At 39.2% G+C, this 26225-nt stretch overlaps 1 protein-coding gene across 5 annotated transcripts in view; it reads right to left on the bottom strand.

Moving 5' to 3' along the window:
• Cmpy (crimpy) overlaps positions 1 to 26225 on the bottom strand; it is a 258654-nt gene that overhangs the window by 16593 nt on the left and 215836 nt on the right. The gene's annotated exons all lie outside the window — the stretch shown is intronic.

Here is a 26225-nt window from a genome sequence, read left to right on the forward strand (position 1 = left end):
TAGCCTACATCATCTACTTCGAATCCCGTTTCTGCTCTCTGCAACGGGTTAACTGCACATTGACCTTGCGTGCCGCGCAAGTCTAACGTCAGCCAGACTTGCGCGATCGTTATCCGGCGAAGTTATCAATCGATTCAGGCCTCCAATCGGAGCAGAGGCCCGATTATTCTTTTCGAATGACACACATGCCGGATCTTTCGCAGACGCGGTGACACGAGATGAATCTCTCGTCGTCGTCGTCGCCGTACGCTGCGGAATCAGATGGGTGGGCGGGTGAATGTTGGCACAGAAGAGATTAACAAACACGCACAGGCGAACAACAAACACGGGACCAGGGCAGCCAAAGGCAGTACACTGCGTATAAATGACGGGAGGAAAGCGCAATATACAATCCGTCACGCGTACTTCTCCACATCTAGATCTCCTCCTCTCTGCTTCTCGTGTACACTCTGATCGCATTTCCCGACATAATGAATCTCTATTCGTCGTCGTCGTCGTCGAGTAATCTCTATTCGTCGACGTCGTCCAGTAATCGGCTCTAAACGGATCGACGTTATTTGCGGAAAACCGTGACCTTTTTTTTTTTTTTTTTTTGAATGAAAGCAATTTTCATGCGTAATTAATTAAGATCGTAAATTAAAAGCCTAGTTTTGGAAGAGATTCATCTTGAAGATATACACATACATTTATATGATGATGAACTCTCTGAGAATCATCACACTGCTCTTTGTATAAGTCTTATACAATTTACTAATGAAACAGCTTCATTTTGTTATATTAAAAAGAGAGCGAATCGGGTCCTACTTAGCTAATTAAAAGTAACCATTGTTCTTAAGTTCCTCTGAAATTCTCCCGAACGATACGCAAAAACGTTAGATTCGTAGAATTAATCCAGATGCGCAAGCAGCGTATTCTTCTTGGTTAATTAAAAATTGCGTCCGAGAAGTTGAAAGTATCGTGGCGGAAATTATAAAATCTCTTGTTTTGCAAAAGTAAAAATATATTTATCATTGTCCCAGTTATAGATTCGCTTCTAATAACGATAAACGGATAAACTTTTTATGTCAACTTTTTGTGAGAGAAGCGGGATGTTCTCTCTTCTCTCACAATCGTGTTTGCAATTACTTATAATTGAGTTGTACCGATCATTAATAACTTTCGTAATTGCTCGAGTAGTATTCGATATAATGTGAGCGATAATAATCGCGGTCGAGAGAGAACATTTCGAACCCATGATATATTTATACTCGAATTCATCATCCGTCGCGATCTACTCGATAGATTTCAACTAGAAAATACATCGGAAACACCATTCACTTTGTAAATCAATATCGAGTGCAACAAGTGCTTTCTACGCGCTCTACAAATAATACGTCATTTTATTCTTACAAAAATATTTCTACCGGCATATAATTCATAATTGCGTTATTATATTATAAACTTCGCATAGAATCTGGGTGGAATCTATTTTTTTTAAAGCGTGCACAACACGAAAAACATCAACGAAGCACCGTTGCTAGGGAAGACTTGAAAAGGAAATGCGCTACTAAATATAAACGTCAAAAGTTTCCACCGTGTTTATGAAAGAGCGAGCATCAGCCACCTTCATCTCGTAACCTCACGTATCCGTTTTAACATCTCTCGGGGCTCGTCGACACGGAAAGTAGAAAGAATAGCGCGCTTCAACCCTTCAACCCCGAATTAAAAAAACACCGCCCCGAGTCGAAAGTCGCGATTTACGGGGGACGATTCTCCTCTCAGGTTTTCCAGTACGAATTCGCGAACGATTCTCCACACAGGAAGACACGGAGCGCTCGTTAAGGACGACGCGACGTTATTTAAATCCGCAGCGCGTTTTTCCAGCGCTTTGTAATCCAGCGATTTGGAGGGAGTGCCATTTTAATCGCGTATTCAAACAATCGCAATCTCATCTTCGAACGCTTACTCGAGAGCGGGGATATTCTTTTGTGTCGGGGCCGAATCTCTTATTCTTGCTAGGCATCGAGGACGAGAAAAATCGGCAGTTTTGACAATTTTCTCCGGAAAATGCGAGCAAAAAACGCATGGAAAAACGAGTGCAAGGAGCTCTCTTTGAATTTATTCTCATCCAGCTTAACGGCCGGCGATTCTCTCACCCAGAAAAGGCTGGAACTGTTATGGAGATACGTGTAGTTTGAAGTTCCTTGGGAAAGGGTATTAACGCAAGGTAGAGATTGACCGACTACATTAGATTGTAAATTGAGAACGATGGAGAAACGCTCGATCCGATATGTTTGCGACCGTAGGACCATAATGTAAATTCAAGAGAGAAATAAAGAAAGAGAGAGAGAGAGAGAGAGAGAGAGAGAGAGAGAGAGAGAGAACTCGATTTAATTAAAGTTTTTTTTTACTTTCTTTTTACACGTTTAACTAAACGTTTATTTTATTCGAAAAATTATATAAAGCAAAATATTGTATAACGATTTCACTTAATTAATTTTTTTATACAAACAACGTAAATCTCAACAGAGAAGATATAACATTTTTTTAAAGAAACAACATTTTTTCGTAAAGATATTTATTAAACATAATTAAATATTCTCTTTCCCATTCGAGATTGGGAAAAATTCGCAGTAAAAGCAATTTGCCGTCACTTGGTCGAGTCTGTGCGATAAATGAGGCGCGAGCCTGCAAAACCGAGAGAAAAGAAAGCAGCCGTTCTCTCGCAACGTGAGATTGATGAGAAAGCACCTCGATTAAGCTCGGTACCGTCTCCTTCTCCTTCGGTTGTTCAAATAGACAGAAAATACCTAGAACCTATCGATCGCGACGCTATTTCAATGAAGTCCGTTGGTTGAGATTAACGGTAAATTAATCGACCAAAGTATATATACGGCTAGTTAATTAATCTATTATTCCTACATAGAGTGTACCAATAGGCAACGCTCGAATCGCTGTAACGGAAACTGGCTTACTTAGTTTTTCACGCGATCTCTTTGCAATTAGCGAATGCAAATAACGCGTTGCTATAATCAGGACATATTGTGATAAATTTTCCTCTCACTACGTTTCCTAAAGATGTACATTTTTTGAAAGTATTAATATTCTCTGTATGCGATCTTTTTTTTTTATTTATTAAAATCACGTTATGTAATATAACATTTTACATTTTTGTGTTCTGTGGCTGCAATTTTTGATATTTAGATTAGATGATAAAATTAAGAACAACACGCGCGATAACACGAAAATCAGTTGACAAATCTAATTTAACCTAGATAATATCCATTACAAAATATAATTAGAGATTTAAAAAAAATGAAGAACAGAAGCTATAAGTTGACCATGTAAAATGCTGCTTAATTTCGCTTCGCCATTTCAACTTTTTTCCACATCTCTTTTTCGAGAACCGCGTTTTCCTTTTGCCCGAAGTCGCCGGGACTCCGTTAACTCATTTATCGTAATTCATTTGTCAACGTAAAAAGCTCCCAGAGATTTTCTCCGACACGGTATCGAACAAACAGGCGTGAAAAGAAACTACAATATGCCCGACAAACAGATAATACAAATGTGTAGGGGAAAGAATGAAAGAAATATTAATAAATCGAAAATTACAAATAATTCTGCAAGGCTTTTGTGTGATTAAATGTAACCACTTTTTTTTTTCAACAGCACCCTTGCGTAAAAATTGAAAACTCTCATTAAAATAATGCGGTGTTATTATATACCATTACATTATTTTGCATATGCACAGACGCAATGTTTTTTCGCGTTCGACGAAGATTGAGCGCGAGAAAAATCTCGGATGAATGTAGCAACTGGATGGCGCGAGACTGATTAATCTCCATTCCCCGTCCCTTCTGTCGGCATCGCGTTAACGTCGTGTCGGCGCGCTCAGTAACTCATTTACGAGTAATACGTATTCCATACGAACGTAAAGAGAGAGTCACGCGAAAAGCGCGACGAGAGCGAGAAGACGCGGGCTGGAGAAATGGGACGCACGCCGCGCCGGTGCCGTCATTAATTCTTTCCGCCCTTTTGTCTGCACCTCTGGATTGCATCTCGGCCGCTGTTTCGCTATGCACTTGCCAGTCATACGGAACGGACGTGCGCTCGAGTCACATTATACACGCGAGAGCGCGGTCGCCTGCAGCAAACTCGCCGCGTTCTCCTTCTGCTATACAAGATTTTCTCTCTTTCTCTCTGTCCCTCTCTGTTTTGCAGTATCGCGGGGCCCGCGTCCGCATCTACATTTCAATAAGCGAGGCGGAAAACGGACGGTATACGCCGAGCTTTCTCGTTAGCGAGAGGAGAAAATGAAGGGACGGGGAGCGAATAGACGCGTTAACGTTGAGGGCGCGTCCTCACAATTATGTGAAAGCGTTTCACGCAGTGATGAAGCGAAAAGATGCGTCTGCCGCTTGACAGAACGTAAGCGCAGCTGTGCATTTCATTATCAAATGGAGATGCAAGTGAAAGGATACACCATACACACGTGGCAAGGATTGCGATTTGATGAATCATTCGTGACGAAAAAAAACAAAATTCTTTTTTATACCGAAATTTACGTCACAACGAAATAAATAAAAATAAAAAATAGAAATCTTATTAAATCTTTTTTCAAAAAATTAATGATAAAAATCAGATAGCTTTTGAATGCTTTTTATTTTACTTTTAATAGCAAAGTTGATTTTTTAAAGAAGAGTCATACAAGAGGCAGAGTCTGTAAATTATTAAACCGAGATTTATTTGTGAGTTTTCTAATATAATTTATTAAATTCCCGGTTTTCCAGAAAGGCGCGGCTATTTTTAATGCTAACATCGACATCCTTTTTAACCGAAGGAAACCGTTCGATTGTCCGGAAGCTTATTCCGCCGGAGTAATTCGAATATAAAATGAATGCAAAAGTCGGTGATGCGTAAATATCGGAAACAAATTTCCCGGACGGTAACATCGATAATTCGATTCGTTTTCGTTAAAAGCGCGGAGCTTAAAAAGCACCGGTGGCGTTAATTTACAACGAGGCGCCTATCATCAAGCGCATTCAGGCGCCCGGCGTGTATTGAAAATCCGACAAAACTTTCGGCAAATTGAATCCGGTATAATGAAGTGCTGCATCTGCATCATCGAGGATACGCGCGTAAATATCGCCGTGAAAAACGACGAGAGCAAGGTGGGAAATATGCCGGGAAATCATTAGCCTAATTGGAACTGGATATACGCGTGAAATGAACCTAATGATTCCGATTTCATTCGATTTTCCGCCGGTTGACCCCAGCTGATATGAACGCTGATGAACGTATTACTGTGGCTTGCATAATTTCGACGATATTACGTCGAGAGTCATACACTTTGTTTGCGTGCGAGAGGAGATCACGTCACAATATGAAATAGGGTATGATAAATTAACGTGGTGAACGCGTTACGTTGTAATTCTCAACAAAACCACTAGCGTATGTATGCGTATCATTCTCGTAACATGCTATATAACTCCATTTCATATATCATGACGCAAAAGTAACTTTACATTTTTCTAATTTTCTCTATTTTACAATATACGCATCTCGATGTTCAAAATATATTTTTTTTAATTCCAGCAAACGTAATTTCTTTAGTCGCAATAAGAAACGCGAAAGAGAGAGAGAGAAAGGGAGAAAGAGAGATTAACTTAATTAACTAATTCCTGGAAAATTAATAGCGCGCGTGTTGCGCCGACATGCTACGTAAATGCTCGAAGCTGAATGTGGACCAGGTCCCAGATGTATTGCAGCGAGAGTTCAAGTGCGGCTTAGTGTTTCACGCTCGTCTCTCCCGTATCACCGGCATTATTCATAGCAGCGTTGATGTGGCATAGACCGTTTAAACAACATTCTCTCGCGTAGATACTGACGCGTAGATGCAGTAGTATGAAGGATGGTATAGAGCACGTGTAAAAGTAAGGCGCGACCTTCGTGTACACTAAAGCGCCGCCAATTATGGACCTCTCATTTACTCGCTAAACAGATCCGCAATGTGTTTCCTACAACTATGTGTCATGTATATACACGCGACGAATATAATTCTGATTCATCCTGCGGATATTACATCACAGTTGGCTGCTGCTTCGAAAGCTCTCTTTACATTAGTACATGGAAGTGTCGTACCAACCGCGCACATACATCTAATAATCATCATAGTGCTCTCGAAATTACAAGCACAATGAAAGCACGCGGCGCATTTGCTGTCACCGTGATGTCATATTTATTCATAAATTCGCGTTACATGCATTCGTTGCGGATTCGGTCAAGTAGGTCACGGGCGACGTTCTCCTCTCTTTCTACTATCTCGACAAGAGAGAACGCGTCCCGTTTCTCGCATGTCATTTCTGGCATCGCGCGATGTGCCACGATCCACCCCGTCGAGCAAAAGCTGTTAATTATATTCGCGAATCTTAATACCCGACGTCGAAAGGGCGAGAATTTGCGTCACGGAATTGTTAATCGGAGTGGATTTTACGGCGCGTCAAAGTTTCGCAATTTTCTGAACCGCGATGCGTTTCGCTGTAAAATTTCCAGCCAAACATGACTCGACGATAGGCGAACGTTCGTCCTGTTAAGAGAGAATCTGCTCGATGGCTCTTGATCCGCGGATTTGCTCGCCGAGAAATCTCCCTCTTTGGCCGAAGAATGAAAGTTTTGTCGGGACGCGATCAAAAAGTTTCGCGTGCGAATTTTAAAATCGCATCACGGAACCCGGTCGGATCTGCATATAATGGGACACGCATTAACGATACGATGAACCTCCTTTTTCGTTCGGGTATTTGCGTGTTCTTCCCTCTATCGTGCGCTTTAACTTGAGCGGGATTTGATAACCGATCACGCGAGCTAAATTAATCTCTGCGGTATTTCGATCGAGTATAATCGTAATAATCGACAGTGACATATTTTGGAAGGCTAATAGAATTAATTCGGACTCGGTAGAAGAGGGATAAATTGTTGCTGTTCATTCTTTTATTTTCATTTTTATTTTATCTCTTCATTTATTTCTCAAACAGTCGCGATAAATCTAGCTTGTAAAACATTACTTTTTTTGAAAGTACTAAAAATTCGTGATAAAATTTGGGATAGAATTTTATTTATAATTTTGTATCGTCAGAGATAATATTTAAAGAATTAAAAATACACTCATATATACATGCATATAGGTATGTAATAAATTATTAATAGATTTTTATCTTGAATCTCTCTTGTAGCGAATTATATATCGTCTAATATAGAAACCTCATTTTAGATTATTTATAATTCGCAACAAAATTCTATTTATAATATCATGTATCGCATAATACAAAAAACGTTTATAAAAATATATAAAAGTTATATTAAGGATGACAAAATTATAAATTTCTATTTTGAACTTTATCTTGCGATTTAAACAGATCTCGTCTAATATAAGAATGAAAAACGCATTTAAATATGACCGCAAAAACCTTCTGTCGCCGAAGCGATTCGTTTATTTTCGCATAGTGTTTGCAATATTTCGCAGGGCTGCATTTAATATGTGCTGCGCACGGTTAACGGAAATCGATTCCGCGCGATTTTGGGAAGGAATCTGCCTTTATCAGAGATGGCGAACGCTCTCTACCTCTCCCGCATAGACTGGTTCGATTACATTATGCGGCAACACACACGTGAGAGAAGAGGATTCAATAACTACTACCATCTCCACCTACTCTTTCCGCCGATCTGGAAGAGAAGCGGCTCCCTTGTGCAGCAGCAAGCTTCTTAGCTGCATATACGTAGTTTCCTTTCGTTTTCTTTTTCGGAATGGCGAAAGCGAATTCAGCGCGTCGTGAGGGGAAAAAGGGCGAGCGGATTTTCACTTCTTGCATCCTCGGCAACGTATTCATCCCCGGGCAAGAAGTTGCTTCCCCGAGTTTCGTTACTTAAGAATTTCAACAGAATGAGAGAGCGAGAGAGAGTGCGAGAAAAAGGAAGTGTACAGCTCTTCGAGTGTAAAGAAATTGCGAGAAAGAGAGGGAGATAGGTATTTCGAAGATGCGACCACGCCTGGAATCCCTTATCCCTCGCGCGTTAGTCGATGAAAATCGGTTTTTCAAGCTACCAAGGGCCTTTTCAAAGAGCCGTCGCTGATTATCGCTGCGCGTATCTTGTTTGACAAAACTAGTTTCGCGCGTGAAATTTCCCTCCGGTTTTTCGTCGTCCCGGAGTCCCGGTGTTCGTTACGTTTGGACTTTAGAAAAGGCGGGTTTAATTTTCATTTGCGCGCAGAGAAATAAGCAAGAAGCTCCTCCTCTGGATTAGATAGAGCGCTCGCTTAGATAGAACGCTCTTTGAGCGATCCCTTGGCGAAATAAAGCCGTGTCAACGATATTACGTAATTACGTGATTTTGCGAGATTAATATTCCGGTTCAACTCTTTCTTGCGGGATTGTTTATCTGAAATATTTGAAAACGTCATTATCATTATTGTGAAAATTCTTGCCAATTTCAATACAGATTCGTTTCTGTTCTCGATAAATACACAGAGGCACAGAGTGGCATCCAAGAAATTTCAGAGGGCGAAAAAAATTCCATTTGCAAACTGATGTGAACTTTCGTAATCAAATTGGCTGCACATACACACATTTTGCAGCACCTCTTACGGAAAAATTCGCTCGCTGCAAATTCCTCTCTCCCAAGTGTTTCTTCGTTGAAAAATTTAACCGTACCCTAAAACAAAGCTCCCCATTTCCTGCTTGCGAGCGTGGATCGATCGCGGAAGCGCCAAAGATCCACACTAGAGGTTGGCGGAACGACCAGAGGAAACGACGACACTTCGTCATTTCATCGATAGTGACAGATTTGTACCATTTATCAGAATTGTTCGGGAAAATTCTTCAAAGTGCACCTTTAATACCTTAGAATTCCTCCAGCACTTCAGTCGCCGGCGACTGAAAAGGCTCTTCTTCGCGCCCGGCGCTCTTGGGAAAAGATCCTTGGACGGCGATAAAGTTTAGAATGTTATATATAGGTTCGATCAAAGTATCGTGTAACTGAGATGACCAACTCGTTCTTCCTCCCTTTCTCTCTTTCTTTCGAAAGTATAAAGAGTGGAAATTTTCTTTGTTTTTTCCCTCCTTCATCCTGTTATTGGTGTTTCAGGTACAATGTACTTTTACGCTGTATATATATATATATACGTATATATATCTCACATAAAGATATATTGGCGAAGATCATCGCGAAGGGAAGGAGTTTGATGTAATACTGTAATACTTAGGATAAGAGATTGCTGAAGAAAATTGAGGAACGGCAAAAATGTAATACCTGATAAAATAAGGAGCTTGCGTAACTCAGCTTGTTGGGCTTTTAAGTCGAACTTTCGCCTCTCGATAGATTATTGAAGTTGGAAACGACTAATAAAAATAATCAAGAGGAAAGTTCGAGGAAAGCGGCGAGTATTGATTTAAACAGAAGCGAACGGATATAAACGGGCGAGGTGATTTAACCTAATTTAAAATTTTATACATGTATATGGGTGTGTATGAATTTATCTCGCGCGCTTGAGATGGTTTAAATAATTTTGTTTAAAAAAATTTTGTTAAAAAAATTTATATTAAGATTTAATTAATCATTATTAACCGGTAAGAATATTATCTGTAATCATATTCCTTGAAGCAGCGAAAGTCTTTTTTTTACAATTGCGGCAATGTGGTCAGAAACAATATTTCGCTAGAGAAATATGTTAAAAAGGAAAGTAGAGGATGTTGAATATCGATTTGAATAGAATCGCGCTCACACTGCAAACACCTTTGTCTTTCCTATATCCAATTCTATTTTACCCTCTTTCCCCCAACTCGTCTCGTCCATTTTCTCGCAACTTCCCTTCCCGATTCCACCGCTTTGCGGTTTGTTCATCCGCCCGTGTGTTGGCTGTCTCCATTCACCAAAGATAACGACCTATTCGAAGATTCTATTTACTCACCGCAGCATCGCGGTTATGACTTCTTATTCCCTTCATCTAATTTTTTTCCGAGAGTTTCTTTTCGATTACATCAGCTACGATGAAACTTTAACGGAGAGGGAATCTCATCGTTGAATTCTCCTGAATAGATGGCGAGCCTTGTTATAGGGCATCGATAATGTATGTCAGGAAATTCGGGGTACGCAGAATTTCCCATTGTGGGGAACAAATTGACCGTTAAGCCACACACGTTGATGAATGTATCGCGGGATGGCTACCGCGAGTTCGCTTATATGATGATGATTGATGAACATTTTCTTGCATGACCTCTAAAAGCTCGAAATGCTACGTGCATTTTTAATAGAATCTACGCGCAATCTCACGCAAAAAAATGTTTCTCTTATTACGTGTAATATACCTATATGACAAAATTTCATATATTATTCAATTCTCTTCATCTCGCGCAGAGTCAACTCTGTTCGTTTGGCAAAAGCATTTATTCGATATGTCATCACCGTGGTATGTCGAATCGGAGATTATTGAAAGCCGCGGGAAATTGAAATAGTCCAGGACACCGTGATAAGTGTTAAGTTGAGGGGACATCTTGCATATATATTCAACCATCACCTCCGCAACTTCTATCAGAGTTAGTCGGTGCACATAGTTAGAAACATTATTTCCCTGGTTGCTGTGGTCGATATTTGTCGACCGTGTCGGGACAGGATGACAGCGGTGGGTTTTAATCGACGTAGCCGGTCGAACAAAATGGAATTGGACGGGAAAATTTGATTTCTGTAACCGTAGCAAGGAGCAATGCGTCGCGTTGAGTGCGTTATTTTGCAGCCCGATCGCACGAATAGAGACATTCTCGCTATATATGAAGTATATAAGTGACGATTGTTTTTGACGCGCGCGCGATTTCAATTCGCGCAAAGTCAATATTACATGTGTCCTATGCAATTCATTTAAATGTATATATATATATGTAATGCATCCCGCATATACATTTCACAAGTGACCTACATGTTTGGCATCTTTTTCCTTTTTTTATTTTTTTTCGCGAAATAATATAATGGTCTGACATTTATACCGTCTATCTGACTAGTCTGACATTTATTCAATCAGGTATTCCGTATGCGAGAGATTTATGCATCTATACCATATCATTTATTCAAAATATAATATATACATAAATATAATTTGTACAATTTACGTTGAACGTATGCGTTATATTTTTTTAGAGACATAGAAAAACTATTTTGTTAGTTTTAAAAATAATTTCGCCATTTCTTTAAATTCTAAAAATGAAAAGTATTACAGTTTAAATTATACAGAAAATATTAAAACAGACATGTTATAATTAAATCCCTCTTTAAAAAGTACACATCGTTGAAACGACTGATAAATATTTATGATTCAAGATGTATAATAAAATATTGGAGGGGATTTAAATATATATCAATTAAAATATTAATATTATGCCTTCCATTTCATGTAGTACAGAAACATATGCAGAAAAGAGTAAATACAGATATTAAAGAGATCTTTTCAAGACTGTGGGTAACTAAAAGAATATTACAGATTTCCTGGAAGCTTTTACAATAAATCCTGTTTCGCAATAGCGAGGATAATATTATCGTTGATGGATTTAGCTCGCTATCTTATATCTTCGATTGGTCCGCAAATATTTACTATCGTTCGCGAGAGGTGAATTCGATGCTACCCGCTGATGGCGAGTCCGTCTGTTCCGCTCGAATGCCCCTCTTATGCTCTACCTTAGAGTTTCCGTGCTTTGGCCATTCTCTCTCGAAACATACCTCTATCATCCTGCCGCGCCCGCGCATTTCGATGTATCGTTAAATAAAAGTTACGCCGATCGATAGGAACGCGGAATCCACTTGGATGCACTTGGAAAGAAACTTTAAATTAGTATCGCGAGAGACGGAACGATACATAAAATCCATCGACGTTTCTCAGATAGCGTGGAATCTCGCGCATTCATGCGTGTTGCAAAACTCTATTTTTTTCGTACAAAGATATAAAAACATTTCAATAAATATTATAATATCTCGGAAAAGAAAAAGAGTATATGCACGATTTTTTTAATATTCCACAAGATTGTTGCTTAACTATGCTCCAAATTTCCCCATTCCTGTTCCTCGAGATTAAATTACGAAACTCTGTTCTCTCTTTGAAGAGCCTCATGTCATACCTTAATTGAAAATCCGGGTAATCAGAGGAAGCGATCTGCCTGGTGAACTGACTCTCGAAGCCTTGATCGCGGAAACAGACTCGGGGCAACTAACGCAATCGGGGTTAAGTGCGTCCCAACTAATTCAGAAAACAGACGTCGTTTGCCGAAGCAGTGGCAGGCAGGCAGGCAGGCCGACCGCTGGTGCGCCAGATAATGGGCATCTCTGCAGCATCGTCGGCGGAGAGAGAAAGAGAAACGGGAGGGGAATCATGATCCTTGCCGAGGTCGACTGCGGATAGTAACGGTGGGCTTAATGAGAAAGATGGCACTCTCGGTGTATGTATAACCGAGACCGGATGTTGCCGCTCGAGGACGGAGGAAGGAAGAAGAGCTACCGGACTAACACGGAGGGTAAAGTCAGGGTAAAGAGAGGCGGAGGCGACGTACCGTTGCCGATGTGTGCGCTAAGCATGAATAATGCAGCTCTCTCGGCTTCGCTGAGAGGTCGGAGCTCTCCTCTGGAGAGGAGAGTCGCCGTTCCCGATGATCGAGCGCTGGCGGCGCCAAGGTGGACCGATACCGGCAACGATACAAAACGCCCGGCCCGGCCCGGCCGCTTTGATCTTTTGTAGCCGTCGAATTTACGTCGACGACGACGACGACGATTTAGCGAGCGAGGCCACAAAGGTGGCTCAAAGACCACGAGAGACCCCATTCGGCCGCCTTATTTCGCGCGGTAAACTCGATTTAACTCGCGCGCGCGAAAGAGATACACACTTAGCGGATTATGGCGGATCTGTCTCTCTCTCTTTCTCTCTTCGACGAAGAGGGATTGTTCTAAAGATTGCAATAATGTACGGTATAGAGGGTGGATTTATCGTAGTGCTTTGTAGGTAAGACGCGAGGAAGAGGATGAGGAGGAGAGACGAGACGGGATTAACCGAAGATCTGCATCTCATGTCAGACTGAAGAATATCGTGATCAATCACAAAGGATTGTCTGCGAGGACTGTAAGAAGCTAAAGATGGAAGTGGATTAATTTGTGTATTTATGACTCGGTAAATGCGAGATATTCGCCAAAGAAAGAAAATCGGTGAAATATAAAATTTTAATCTGCTGTCCCGGGTTACGCGATTTATTTATCCTGAGAAAATCTGGATATTCTAAAAATATATATTTTAATTTAAATTTCTGTTAAAAAATAAAGTTATTTCGAAAATATAACAGAAGAACAAAGCACTACTGAATATATTCAGTAGTGCTCTCAAAGTTCAATATTTCTAAATGCAATATTTTGTTAAATTTTATATTTGTTGCTGACAAGATTTGCAAACTGAAGGAAATGCGAAAATTTGCAATATCCGGCATAAACTTATTCCGCATTGAATCCTTCAAAGTTCGTTCTGAATGCACCAGTATTTTATTACGTCACGAGCTTCTATCGTGGATTACGAGTTTCTGGTTTAGATATTTTAGATGTGAAATATTATCTTTCGCGTGCATAGATATCATTGTTTGAAACAAAACGCTAGAGATACTACCTTTCATACTGAAAGGATCGATTGAAATCGTTTGCTTTGCACTACCATCCGAAATACATTTAACGGATGTAATTTGGCGATTCTTCCATTCGATAGATCGCAATAACGTGCGAATAATGAAAGTGAAATTTATCGTGCGTTTCGCGCAAAATGGGGGGTCAAAATAACGTTCTCTACCTTGCGTGAAAAAAACGGTATATGATATTTTTCCAACAGATTGCTGAAAATCTGTGAAAGGTAAAAACAACAAATGGAATGCGCGCGCTTTATTTTCATGCATGTATCTCTATATGTATATGTGTGTATCTGTATATGCGCAGGTATATGGGAGAATAGAAATAAATATCCTCCCCGATATTTAGGAGGATTATCGTTCGATTTTGCCTCATAACGTAGGACGATTATTGCGAGAGATCGCTATATAGGTCGAGGGAGTTGTCGCATATGACGCAAATAAAGTAGAATGATGAAAACCGAATTGAAGTAGTAGAGTGCGCTGATACGGGCTCGCGCAATAACAATGATCGAAACGCGATCGATTGCCTTTGTCTGCGCGTTGTTTTTTCGTACTTCGCTTTCCGTCCCATCCTAACGATCCGCGCGAATCATAGTCACCGCGAACGAAACGATCTTGCTTGCGCAGATCGCTGCTGCTGCCTGTATATCTGCAGGCAGAGATTTATTGGATATTTATTTATGATAATAGTTATCGATGTATGAACTCCTGGGAATCGGATCTATGGATGTTTCGAGTTACAAAACAAAAGCGCCCGGTCGCCATTAGTTTATTTTATCCGCTTCTCGTATTATTTAAAAAGCTGTTGACTGTATGTATGTGCGCGTATGTACATATTACGAGTGCAACCGTATCACAGATGCATACACGTATTTGAAAGCGTGAGGCTTAAAGAGACAATTTTAATATGTCGAGAGACAATTACATAAATTTATTTAATTATATTAAATTAATTAATTTTATGGTAATTAAACAAGAGGTTTAGTGCAAAATGTAGTTCTGTGTAAAGATATAAATTTATAATGAGATATTATTCTTCCTAAAATATTTTCTTAATATAAATATTTTTGAACGTAATAATTTAAATTTACTTTACATAAAAAATCCAAAATTTCGAATTTTTTATTTTTACTAGAACAACACAAGCGTGCGCTACGCGCGCGCCATTCAAGTTTTATGTTAAAAAAAATGATATCTTTTAAAAAATAATATAAAGTTTGTTTAAACTCGATTAATATTTTTTCACAGAAATTAGTTGATTAAAGCATTAGTTTGCTAATTAAATTTTAAAATAATAATACGTTAAAAAATTAAAATAGTAATATGTTGTAAATAATATGTTATAATATCTTATTCTCGATTAATATTTTTTGACAGAAATCAGCTGATAACTGTCAAAAATATTAATCGAGTTTAAAATATTATAACATATTATTTAAAATATATTATATTATTTTAATTTTTATAACGTATTATTATTTAAAAAATTAATTAGCAAATTAATGCTTTAATCAGCTGATTTCTGTCAAAAAATATTAATAAAGCGAAAATTTGCTAATTAAATATAGCTTACATATTTATATTTATATTGTGTATATTATAAGTTGCTAATTAAATTTTAAAATAATAATATGGTAAAAGTTATAAAATAGTAATATGTTGTAAATAATATATTATAATACCTTATTCTCGGTTAATATTTTTTCTTTCTATATCTTTTAAAGCTTTTAAAGCTATATCTTTTCGAACGAATCTCCTTCGAATTTTAATTAATTATTAATATTAAGTCATGTATATAGTATCGCGCGCGCGCTATTAGAGTGAAGTTGCCGTTGTTTGTAGAATAGCGGCCATTACCGAAACGCCGCGAGTATCAGGCAGTTGGAGCTGCGTCCCGCTGTGATTAATTAGTAAGCATAATCGTTAGAAACGATTTCTAATCTTTATATTGCCTAATATTTATCAATCGCATATCATAATTTCAACGTTAATATGTAGTCGTAATTGTTCGAAACGCATATTTCACGAAAAATTGGATGCAAAATCTCTTGCCAACATAACCCAACTTAATCTGTTTTCGCGCGGATATATCTATCGTTAATTCTAGCTTACATATTTATATTGTGTATGTTATAATGCGAAATAATAAGATTATTCTAATATATGTATGTATTTTATTTGTTACAGGTAGCATTGCGATACACGCGTCGTGTCGGGAGTGCCGTGTAAAGTGTCGCGTGTCGGGAGTGCCGTGTAAAGTATCGGGCAATCGTAATTATTCGTATTTTCGCGAGTGTCGTGAATACTTCGAAGGATCAATGACGATCGACCAAGAGAAAAGGAGGAGGCCCGGGGAGACATCGGGCGACATCGGGGCAACTATGAGGTATGCAAAATAAAACATTTTTTCTAAACTGCATTGTTTATGAGATATTCGACACACACTATTCGACACAATTATGTATATACATAATTTGAATATTTTGTTTTCAGATCAATGTGCTGTGTACTACAACTCTGCTATTGCACGTATCGGTGAGTCAGAAATTGTTTATCTTATAATATTTCTATAGCGGTAATGGGGGTATATATAATATGTTGAAAATATTAAAATAGTAACATATGTTTTAAATAATATGTTATAATATCTTATCTGCGATTAATATTTTTTGACAAAAATCAGCTCTGATAATTGTCAAAAATATTAATCGAATTTAAAATATTATAACATCCCTTTCTAAGAAAGGCACGTTAAGTCGATTCTTGCAAGTATATTGTTGCATCTTTTCCGATACTGTTTCGATTTGCATTGTGCGTTATATTCGTAGCATCGAGAGGTTGTCATCGCGAGGATTAGTAGTTTAACAGTTTGTTTAAAATTAAATTAAATAAAATAATATTTTATATTTTATCCGCGATTATTTTTTGACAGAAATCAGCTGATATCTGTCAAAAATATTAATCGAGTTTAGTATTATAATATTTTATTTAAAACTAATATCATTATTTTATTTAATTTTATTTTGAACAAACTGTCAAACTGCTAACTCTTGCGATGACAGCCTCTCGATGCTACGAATATAACGCACAACTCGAATCTTGACAGCCAATGAGCATCGCGGAAAAGCGACAACAATAAACTTCGATATATGCGAGTATCGACTTTACATCTTTTTTAAAAAAGGAAAGGAATGAGGAATTATAATCGAAATATAGAATATAGATTTGTGACGACGAATCTGTTAAAAAAACTTATCGCCTGGAGTAACATTGAAATAACTTCTGTGAACGGGGTCTTCATCCTTCTATATTTTCATATAATGTCGGAATATAATATCTATCGGAGAGAGATATCTTTTTTTTTTTTCAATCCGTCCGCGATTCTCGTTCACGGATGCTACATTCGGGCTTCTGTTCAGCGGGGTGCATTTCCGATTCGCGCGGCCTCATTTTCGAGGAGGACTATTGCGAACGAGCTGTTCGTTATCCCCGAATCCTTATCGAGGATCGCATTTGCCGTGCCTCAAAGATGACGTATGAAGCCGGTATGAGTCCCATGGTCAGTTGTAAAATGCAAATCGGGATCCGTCATCGTATAGGGATAGGGTGCCGTCCCGGATTCGCATATACAGTCCAACCGCACCAGCCGTGTAATATATGTATAACCGGAGGGTGGAGAAGAGGAAGGGGGGAGGCGATACCATGAACGCGCGAGGGTTGTTGCGAAACTGCTGCGGTTGGTTGCATCGCCGCCGCCGTCGCGTCAGCTGGCTCCGTTACCGGTGATAGCTACGCCGTAGACATCACTATAATGGAATGCGTCAGGTTGCCTTTATGTCTTTCGCTATACACCCGAACCGTGGCGCGCGTCTGCTCCTATGTCAGGGTACCTAGTTTCCTATAATCATATCCCTCTCGCTCTATCGCGACGTGATTCTCCCTCGTTCCCGGATTAAAACAGCACTGCAAAGATGCACAAGCGTATCCTTCTCTTTTGCTATACACTCCTTCTTTCTCTCTGTGTGTCCGGAATTATTTAAAAAGAAAAGAAAAAAATTGTAATAAGCTCGTCTACCGACCCATGAATTTTTATCTTGTGAGGATCTCAATCACTGATGTCACAATGCAAATGGTACATGCATTTACTTTTTTAGCATATTCTTTTTCAAATTTTTGTTGGCGTTAAAAGAGAATCTTTATTAATATATTGAATATTTTCGGGTTTATTAAAAAAATTAATAAAATAAAATTTCGAATTGAGATTTATTTAATAATTATTTGGTAACAGTGCCAAGGGAAATTGTGCACAACTAATCAAGTTTCAATGAAAATTAATTTTTCCAATGAAACTAACGCACATTATCATCTGCGTCTGACTCGTTCTTTAGCCCGTTGAAATTTAAATATATATTAAATATATTGTATAAATTGATGCGCAGTGTATAGAATAGAAGACAAAATTATTACCGAGTAAAATTGGATCTAAAGTTACGCGAGCGTAAAATACGTAGATTAAACGTGCGACCGTGGTTTCCCGATTCCACCGATGTTTCATCTCGCGGATGAACAAGTTACACGATGCATATAACAAGCGTGTACTCCTGATCTCCGTTATAAACATCTAAAAGCTCAATTTTCGGAAAAAGGACCTAGAGGAGTCTGCGGAGCGAAACTCGACAGTCTAGCAGCAGCTGCGTTCGCGCCGACCACCGTGGAGCTTTCGTGAATACTAAGCGGAGTGAGGAGAGGAAATAAGGGAGAAAAAGGGTAGAAAAAAGTCTCGAGAATATATCGGAGGAAAACATGAACGGATGAGAACGACTGGATAAAGCCGGCGAGAGAGTATGAAAAGCTTCTTATTCGTACTGCACTGCCGGTACTTATATATGAATGATATTCGTTCGTAACAATAATACATATCGCCGATATATATAATCACTGAAAGTATATCGAAATATATATCGAAACTTTAAGGAGAAATCATTGAGATTTGTCAAAGATATCGCAAATTGATGATAAAATGTTTACGATAAATATTTCTTTTCCTTAATTTTTGCTAATAAAAAAAAGAGAAAAGTAATTATAATATATTAATTATTTTTAAAGTGTATTTTCAATGAGATTTGTATAAATAATTAAAAATCTCCTTTTCACATTTCTAAAAAAATTTCTATACAATATTAAGAAATTATTTTTGTGATAATTTCTCGATTTTACTAGTATTTTTCTTAACTTTAACAATTTAATATAGAAAAAAAATATTTTTAAACGAGATTTATTTACGTGACAAACATTTTAAATTAGAAAGGCAGGCTTTATACTGCGAAGCAGGTATTCACAGCGACTTGACAACAGTTTCTAATATAAACTTGTATTACGTCGGAAATTGTTTTTCTCGCTTATTCAATGCACGGGAAAGCTCCTCATGCTGTTTTAACTTTTGTTATTCAAGATCGGTCGAGATAGAAAAATCTCGATCGTTAGTTGCACAAGGAGAGAATCGCGGAATTCCAATACAAGATATCAAACATCTGATTGGGATTATCGAATAAAGGAGCGCCGGATGGAACGCGATACAAAAGCGCCATAAGTGGAAAAGAATGGGATTCCTAAGGTTCATGCAAAAAGTTTGGATCTCTCCAGAACCACGTGTGGCTCTTAAAATAAAAAGCACGTCTTTCCGATCACGATTATCGTAGCAAGCAGCTGTGCGCAAAAACGCTGAAACGACATACTTGACGATCGTAAAAACGAGAACCTATCGTCACTGTATGATATCACACTGCAGTACGATCATTCGTTCAAATATGTCATGAATGCAACGATACACGTTTAACAATAAAAATAGCTGGCGCAGTTTTCGCAATAATTGCTGTCTTCCGATGAATTGCTCGTCAAGTTCTTTTTTTCATATTCTCTTTCATAGAAGTGTTTAATTGTGTTTGTGGATCAATTAAATTTTGTAAATTTATTTATATAAAATTATGAACTTTAAATTAAATCAAAAATATACATCAATTATTTCTATTTTACAAGTCTTTTCGAAACTCAAAGAAATAATAATTGCCAAGTGATGAATGCAAATTTTTTTACGAGCTCTTCGACTATTCCGCGACGATACTCATCGACGATCGCTCGTAAAACACGCCGAGGATACTCGGGTATCGGGTATAGAGAGTGGAAAAACGTCTTATTTCATCTTCGGTTCCCGAAGAAGACGGAAACTGAAAAGTCGTCGGGTGAGGAAACACGATATTAAGGCGGTTTTCATTCCACTCGAGATCGACTCGTCCCATACTCGCGGAAGCTCTCAATGAACCTCGAACGTTAAATGAGATACGGTATCTCGGGAGGGTGGCGAAACTACTACCTGGATCTATTCCCTCTCTCTTTCTCTCTCCTCCCTTCTTCCCGGAATGGTCGCCAGTCGTCCATTCTCCGATAGCTAACGCGGGCGACGGAAACTCCAACTGAATGGTCTATCTTCCGACGATTCCCCTTCTCGGAAGTCGACGCGATCGCCTGTAGGAAGTACCTCCCAGATTCCATAAAGTGTCGCACAAGCGACTCAATAAACGTTCCGGCATTATACGATCTTGTGCTCGCGCGGTCGTTACGCTTATCGCGAGGATCAATGGAGGAAGATATTACAGATAGGCGGATGATAATGCGGGAAAGTACAGGTCGCAGTCGCCGATGTGTTATCGGCGCGATATGCGCTGATGAATTACGCCCGCACATTATAGTTAAATGCCTTCGTTCCTACGACAGAGTTATCACCAAAACGATAGATGACATAATAGGAAGTTCGTAAAAGAGGATATGCAATGATGATATGATTCATAGCGAAAGGAGAGAGAATAAAGGAAAAGATTAATTAATTTTTTTTTTGTCTAGAAAACCGAAGATATAATAAATCGATTAAGAACGAATATTAAAGCGTTGCTTCATTTGAAGTTTAATTATGCGAAAGATGAGAGATTTAATAATCTAATAACGGATCTAACAATTGCGAGTTTTATTATAAGCCGCGCTAGTAAATTACACGAGAAGCAATACGCAAAATTATTTTAAAAATGCATCAGATATAAAATTTAAATTTTACATATTCAAAATGCAAACTCAATCTCGTAATAATGACATTCATAGCCCACCTCCACCGGTTCTCGGGACGGAGTGAAAAGAAATACGCGATAATTATGTATATTAATGAATTTATGCGCGAAAGCACTTTCAAAAATAAAAACATACGTGACTCGCGCTACGAAATCCCACCGTAATGGCACGTTGCGAAAATACATACGAACGAAAAAGGCGTTATCTTCGCCAATTCAAAGGGAAACGAAGAGAGCCCGAGAATGGTGGATCGATCTGGCCGCGAAATAAAGGCGATTCGCCCTGGCGAAGTGCTCGGAAAAGCGTTTGGAAAATTTTCCGCATTCGCGTTTTGTGCTCGCGGCCAGATTTTCGTCGACGTTGTCGAAACGCGGAACATCGCAGGGTAATGTCAGCGGAACATGGGTATTGTATGTGCGTGGTTACGCGGAGACCAGAACGAGATGGGAAGATCGTACACATGCGGGATATGTGGTTGTTTCGATCTCTCGCGGCGAGATGTACAATATATGCGTCAAGACCCACAGCGAGCGAGAGACGGTTGCGGTTTACGCGTTACATCGGAAACCTTGGGTCGACAGGGGTGTCCGGCAGTTCGTCGGTCCGAACTAAACTCCAACATATCGGATAGGTAGATAGGTAGGTCGGTACCACCGTTCAATGGACTTTCCGCCTTCCCGCTGTTACGCGTCAGTCCGTTCAGTCAGACCCTATGTAATTCCATGTACTTTAGACTGCGGTTATTTGCAGTCGGCTATGCGGCGAACGTGCTTGACGTGGCTTGATATTAACTTGACCGGTTGTTTCTCCGATTCGCGAAGGGCGTGTGTATGTACGCGAAACGTACATTGTATACATAGAAAGGCACATTTGCGGCAGACACGTCTGATACATTCCGCTTTATTAATATATCAACGCGATTGTACGCTAAATCGGCAAATGCTAACCTTTGATTTGCAAAATAAACTTTTGTGTCGAATAATAATTTTAAAAAAATATATCCGTATGTACAATTTTTCCGGTATAGAGTCCGCGTACAGACTAACGTTGCAGGCAGCCATTTCGTTATCGCGACTAGAAATGCAAGAGTCGCAAAATACGCCCTCGAGCAGGCGACAAACCGATATTCAATGTGCCGTTCCTCGCGCTGAAAAGATAAACGTCATTCCAGACGCTCTCTCGGTTGACTGCGTCCGAGATTATTCACTGTTTGCCGCCTGCTCGAGAAGACGACTTCTCTCCACAGACAGTTTCGGCACTCACGGCGCGTTCGGGGAGTTCGTCTCCGGATTCCGGGACGGCTTCGAGGGACCATTAAGGTGGATTCGCAAAAGAGAGGAGAGAACGGAAGGAGCCGAATCTCGTAGCTACTTGCGCCGAGGGCAATCTACCTCAATGGTCGGGCCGAATTGTCGAAAGCCCGGTGTGGAAGCTGAGCTCGCATCTCGCGCGGGGGAGGATTATGTTCTTTATTCGCGCGCGGGCCCGGCCGGATGCTGTTGGTCCCCCGAAAAGTGCCACCGTAAATCCCGCGACGTGGCTGAAGGAAAAATGCGGCCGCCGTGAGCGCGCTGAATATTCGCGAATCGACGTAGATTTTTCACGCGGCGCCGGCGATAAATACTGCACAACGGGATACGGTGCACTTTTAAACGTGTGTGTGTGTGTGTGTGTGTGTGTGTATGCACGAACCGTACACGACAGCGTCAGAAATTGACTCCCGAGCACACCCCTTTCTCTCCCCCCGGAGTTTCGGATCCTTGAAGCGACGTTGCAGCCCTTTCGCGTAACGTTCGACGTAAATCTTCTCGCCTGAAAATACCTTTCCCCCCTCGCGATAAATATACCGTGGAGTATGCATCGAGCTCGCAGAGTATGCTCGTCGTTTTTATTCAGCTCCCCTCTCGAATTTTTCAGAGAAATGATGCGCGTTTCGACTCTATCTTTTCTTTATCTTTTCTCAATTTTTTTTTTAATAGAAATAAATGAGGGATTTAATATAAAATGTTGTTCGGAAACAAAATCCATCATATACTTGTATTTATTGTTCATTATTCATAAATGATCCATGTAATCTTCTCAACAGATCTGTAATAGACAGATGCACGCAACTGCGTCCTTCGCATGATGTACATGTATAAAAAAAAGCCGACAATTATCGCTAATGGAACATGTCAACTGCCGGCCATCAACGACACATTAGCGCTCGCGCGGTCGTGATTAAATTTATCTCGCTGTAATTTTTATCCATTATCCGCATTACGGGGCGAGTCCCACTTCTCTTCAGGGACTCAATAAACTCTTTACTACGCGCGTCGCGTTTCTGCTCTCGCACAACTCTCTCTCCCGTTTCCACCCTTTCGCTCGTGCTAGAAGAGGCCTCTTCTCCCTTGCGGCGAATTTAGATTTTCCCTCGCGCCCCTTTTCTCAATAAAACCGAATAAATTCAACTCGAGGTTCAATTTTGCCCGGCCTCAAATCAACGGTGCGCGCCGAGGCGCCGATTACTGCCGCCGACGTGAACGCGGAAAGAGAGGAGACTCCATTATTAGCTTTCCCTTCGTTTTCGATTCGTTCCGCTCCTCCCTCCTACTCCTCTGCTCACGTCGCGCTTTTCACGGCGCCGATCGGCGAAGCTGGAAGCTTATCCTCTCTCGGCGAGGATGAGGTAAACGCTTCGAAACGTTGATGCCGCGTCACAAACGGATTCGGCGAAGGGATTCCATCTGTGAAAATACTTCCGGAAACTGCTTGTCCGTCCGTGGCGTGTGCGCGTTGGTTGAAATTCGCGGGAATGGACGCAATACGGTGGAATAAATGCGTTCCGGTAAATTGTACGCGGGTGCCTGCGGTAATGCGGATGTTCCGGCAATTTCGGGCAAGTTTGTGTGAAACTTATATATTCAGGTAACCGTAACAAAGACTCGCACATCTGTCGGGGACGTCTATTTCACAATCTTGATGTAACAGTAATTGTACGAAATAAATAAATTAAATATATGATTATTTTGAAAGGAATATAAGATTGCGCGATGCAAACAACATAATAATAAGATAATAATAATTAGGAATGCTAATTAAATATACTAATTATACACATTAAGTAATTTTATCATTAATGTAAAAATGAAGCAATTAATTTCCTAAGTATATATTATTCCTCAAAATCTTAAAAAGATGATAGAGATAATTTTCGTCTTTAGGAATTTTAATTGATCAAAATTTTCAATTGACAAGATATTAATTTTTTCGAGCGACCCTTTGTTTATCTTCCTCATGGAATTCTTCTTCAATTTCCGTGAAGAAAATAAAGAATAAAAGATAAGGTTAAAAGTCGAAAGCAAGAGATCGCGCATCGTCGCGACATGACAGCACGGCACAGAAAGATTGAATAACAAAGTCATTAAATCTGCAGTATTATAATATCACGACGACGTAGCAAGTATAAGTAGCTCCGAGCAAAGTTCAGTTTATGGTTCGCGCAATAAGTAGATCAGTATGCGCTACTTACTGAAGAGTTATAATACATGCCGCTTATATAAGTGGCGCGGGCGAAAGAATGCGAAAATGCGCTGCGCGAATAAACGATCGCGAGGCGCGAAATAAACGCGATCTACTGCGAGTTCTGCTTCTGCGACCGCACGAGATTCCTATCCGAAAAACTATCTAAAATATTTCACGATTGCCGATCGCCTTCTCTTGACGTCGATGCCTGATATATTTATGCTCCGTTGTACGATGTATCGATTATCGAACGTGAAAGATTCTTTACCGCCGTCTTTACGTCCTTCGTAATACTCAAGTACAGTCGTAGAAAATATCATATTCGGTATAAAACATTTTACATTCGCCCGTAGTCGAAAGCAAAGGCCTATTCGTCCCTCGCACGACGACGATGCAATTTATTCTGGCTACGCGTCGCGATGCATTCGAATGCATTTTTGGCCGTTTCCGTTCGATGATCCGCCGCGTCTCGCTTCTCCGCGAAGAGTGATTTACCACCCTGGTGTCGCGATGGAAAAGGAAAGCGTAATCGGGCACGTACGTATCGCAAGGGACCGTCTTTTACGACTCCTTTTACTCGCCAATTGCGAGAATAGATTTCTTTCAGAGAGAGAGAATATTTTTATTCTTATTCTCATCTTGGCTTATATTACGGGGCGAATAATGCGTTTCCGACAATGACGCGTAAAAAATATTTCTAACATTTTTTTTTTTCCGAGGAAAAGAGATACGCCTGGGAAATAAGTCTCGACCGAGGAAATAGAAAGTAAACGAGCAATTTTACTTGAGCGCTAATTTTCTTTTTTAACTTTGGAAAATTTATCTCGCAGCACACAATTTTAAGTATCTTAAATTAAAAATTTTTTTTACATTTCAACATCTCGAAAAGAAATACGACGATACTTTATACTGCGGCTTTATACCGTAAATGCTTCGAATTCTTCGCAGACCGATGAGAAATGTCAAAGGGCATTAAACCGTCTTAACGAGACCGCGCTACACTCGAGCGTAATCGAGGAAGAAAAATGTTGAAGAGCTTCTTGATATACATATATGTCGCCAGCTATGATCTCGTCAACTGTACCATACGTCGAGATCTTGCCACTTATGCGGTCTTTACGCGATATCACGTATCACGTCGAGCGGCGTAATTAGAATTGGAGATGCTATGATGAGTATCTTAGCTTTTAAAAGAGTACTTTTTCGCGGTAGAAGAATAAACTTGCCACTACGTAAACGGTACGAGCGGAGAGTCTCCATGAAAGGTTGAATAAATAAAATTTTGGAGAATTTATAATTAAAATCTCTTCTCACCTGATCCTCGGCAATTTTAAATGTGACGATGACGACTATAATAAAGTTAAATATTTAAATCGTCAAGATAATAATAAAAACCACAATATTTTTTTTCATATATTAATAACAAACGATATATCACAAGTGTGAGATTTTCGAAAGTTTAAAAACACAGGAGCATCATGACTTGTATCTATTGTTAAATTTCTCTCCTCTTAAAACTTTACAAGAAATTTAGGTTACTAGAACAACACAAACGCGCGCGCCATTCTTCGGTTTTATGTTAAAAAAAATAATACTTAAAAAAAAAATAGTATAAAGTTTGTTTAAACTCGATTAATTTTTTTCACAGAAATTAGCTGATTAAAGCGTTAATTTGCTAATTAAATTTTAAAATAATGTTAAAAAATTTAAATAGTAATATGTTGTAAATAATATGTTATAATATCTTATTCTCGATTAATATTTTTTGACAGAAATCAGCTGATAACTGTCAAAAATATTAATCGAGTTTAAAGTATTATATAACCTATTATTTAATACATATTATATTATTTTAATTTTTATAACATTATTTTAAAAATTAATTAGTAAATTAACGCTTTAATCAGCTGACGCTTTAATCATATATGTCATGTA

Source organism: Prenolepis imparis, unplaced genomic scaffold (assembly GCF_030444845.1).
Source record: "Prenolepis imparis isolate NDT839.2.m4 unplaced genomic scaffold, iyPreImpa1.0 SCAF_11, whole genome shotgun sequence".
NCBI lineage: Eukaryota > Metazoa > Arthropoda > Insecta > Hymenoptera > Formicidae > Prenolepis > Prenolepis imparis.